The sequence below is a fragment of the Archocentrus centrarchus genome, unplaced genomic scaffold (assembly GCF_007364275.1).
Source record: "Archocentrus centrarchus isolate MPI-CPG fArcCen1 unplaced genomic scaffold, fArcCen1 scaffold_30_ctg1, whole genome shotgun sequence".
Lineage (NCBI taxonomy): Eukaryota > Metazoa > Chordata > Actinopteri > Cichliformes > Cichlidae > Archocentrus > Archocentrus centrarchus.
The window spans coordinates 3680240-3683376 of NW_022060259.1; the positions used below are offsets into that span (position 1 = coordinate 3680240).

Sequence of the window (3137 nt, forward strand, 5' to 3'; positions counted from 1 at the left end):
ATGTTTCCACTCGGCCTGAGTCATCAGGAATATTTCAGAGTCATTCAGAGCATGAACACACATGAAGAATCCAAGGTATCGATCAGATCCAAGAAGATCAGATTTCAGGACCGGACTCTTCACAAACACTGAAGAGTCAAAGTTGGATTGAGTCTTTCTGCCCTGTGTCTGAGTTCAGTGTCTCTAACATCCTCTGTACTCACTGATTAGAAAGACAACAACATGTTGGACTGTTCCTGGATCAGTCAGTGACATGTTCCTGTCCCACAACCACTTTACTGACACTGAGTCACCATGAGAGGAGCAGCAGAATAAAGCTCATACTGACAACATTAGAACCACATTAGAACAGCGAGACAGAAACACATGTATCTGTGGAGAACACAGAGACACTGTGGGTTAAGTTTGAGACATCAGGGAGGGAGGGGCTGCTCTCACAGACTGCTGTACTGATCATTAACCAGCAGGGGGCGCCCTCACTGCGTTTAAAAGCACAGATCTCAGGTTTTTCTTATCTACAAACATGACCTGGCTGGTCCCAGCCCCTACATTAATGCATCACACCGTTTACCAGCTGTACATTGATTATATGACACACAAAAACCTGAAATACTTAAGCACTTCCAGATTTAGAAAATTCCTCCAACACCATATTTTTGTAATGACATTAAAAGAATGTCACAATCAAATTATGACAACATAACTTTTTAATGTTTAGAGTTTCAAAGTACTACTGATAAGAATGATATTTTCTATCTCGTCACATCTTTAACTTCTCGTTCCAGATGTTGTTAGTTTATTCTGTATGTACTCCACAGCTGCTCTGGTTCCTTCATCCACTCTGCTTCTCATCTCCTCCAGTTTCTGGACCTTCTCTGTGTCTCCTTCCTCCTTCATCTTCTCAATCAGGAAGTCCAAGTGGACAACAGTGGAAACTGACTCAATTTTTAGGGCAAGCTCGTTCAGACTGACAACATGTTGGTAGGACTCATCCAGATATTTTGATCTCTCTGCTGTCAGTTTCATCATTTCCTTTTCAAGATTTTCCAAAAGGCTTGATTTGTTTTGACCTTCATCTTTATTTCTCTCATATTTTGCCTTCATTTCTTCCATCGTCTTTGTAACTCTTCTTGTCTTTGTCACATATCTCCACTTGTATTTCACATGTTTTGATGCAGGACACTTCCTGGTACAAACAGTGCAGCGTCCATCTTTCATGACCTCACAGTGTCCAGGATACCAGGCTGTTGTGCATCCAGGATAGTGACAGTTCTCCTCACAGACTGTACAGCACAGAGCTCCTTCATAAAACAAAACCCACATCCCACCTTTAATATTTTCTTTTTCCTTGTAGACCTCATCAACTTCTACAATGAACTTTTTAATTCTTCTTCACAATCTCTTCATGAGTCTTCAGAGCTACTTGAATTTGTCTGATTTCTCTCTGTTTCAGTTCAGTCACTTTGATTTTCTCTTGCAGATTTTGGATGCTGGCTTTCAGTTTGACGCGTTTCTTCAACACCTTTTTTTGTTTTCGTCAGTCTTTGAGGTCCACATCTTCCTAGAAAGCTTACAAAATAATGCATCTGGCGCTCCGTTAAGTCCCATGATTTTTTTAAAGAGTCCTCATATTCTTCTTTTCTCTCTTGGTTATCAATCAGGAAGTAAACAGGCTCATTCTTCTCATTTCTGGCACATTTAATTTTGCAGCTTCAAGAGCTTTGAGAGCATTTTCCGGTGGCATTCCATCTGAGTGCGTCATGAGAGCTACGATGTTTTTCTCCAAGTTTTTTCCAAACAGAGAAATCATTGAACTGAAGATGTACTTCTGTCGGTCACTCAGTCGATTATCTGTGGCCCTCATCACCAGACCCACTGAATTAAGTTCATGAACTCCATCATCTGATCGAAACAAGACTAGCAATCTTTCACTGATGATGTCATCTTGTTCAATCCCTCTGGTGTCTCCATATCCAGGAGTATCGATGATGGTCAGAGAGTAGGGCAGAGTTTTACCTTCAAAACCGAAGATCTCGTAAACGATCACATCTGAGGTCTGACTTTCTGTCTGATTTATCCCCTCCTCCTCCTCTACCATCTGAAACCAGACTTGATCCTCCCACTTCACTCCCATGGTGTAGTTGACCAGAGTGTTGATCAGAGTAGATTTCCCCCCTCCTGTTTCACCCACAAGTAAGATGGTTTTATTCATTTTATTAATGTCTTTTTCACCAACAGTGATTCTTGTCAGCGTTTCAAACTTCTCTTCTTTAGGTCGCAGCTGGTAGACAGCAGGAGGTCCTGAAGAGATGAGAAAACTGCCTGATGAGATATCCTCATATAGTGATGAGATGAGATTTATTCTGCAGGGAACATACATAATTGTTTCTTTATTATTTTCACATGATATAATACTTAAGTAATCCATTTCTGCTCAATCTTGACATCAAATTAAATTATTTTTATAGCCAATAGTTCTCCCCAAGAAGTCAAAGCCAAATCTTTTCTTTTAGCATTCATTGTGTTGTGTTTTTCCTTTTAGAAAATATAACACTGCAATTATGCATCTTCCTTGTATTCACTGTGTTATTAACACAGAGATGAAAAAAACACAAGTTCCTGAAGGCGCTGGATGTTGTAGGGCCGTCTTGGTTGACACGCCTCTGCAACATCGCGTGGAGATCTGGGGCAGTGCCATTGGATTGGCAGACCGTGGTGGTGGCCCCCATCTTTAAGAGACCGGAGGGTGTGCTCCAACTTTTGGGGGATCACACTCCACAGCCTCCCCGGTAAGGTCTATGCCAGGGTGCTGGAAAGGAGGGTTCGTCCGTTAGTCAAACCTCGGATCCAGGAGGAACAATGCGGTTTTCGTCCTGGTCGCGGAACGCTGGACCAGCTCTTTATCCTCTCAAGGATATTAGAGTGTGCGTGGGAGTTTGCCCAACCAGTCTATATGTGCTTTTTGGACTTGGAGAAGGCATTTGACCGTGTCCCTCGGGGTGTCCTGTGGGAGATCCTGCGGGAGTATGGGGTGTCTGGCCATTCAGTCTTTGTACAACCGCGGTGAGAGCTTGGTCCGTATAGCCGGTAATAAGTCAGATATGTTTCCTGTGGGTGTTGGACTCTATCAGGGCTGC

General features: G+C 42.6%; 1 pseudogene; it reads right to left on the reverse strand.

The window, feature by feature from the left end:
* Positions 1–768: 768 nt before the first annotated feature.
* LOC115776295 (uncharacterized) lies at positions 769–2380 on the reverse strand (annotated as a pseudogene).
* Between the last annotated feature and the right edge of the window lie 757 nt (positions 2381–3137).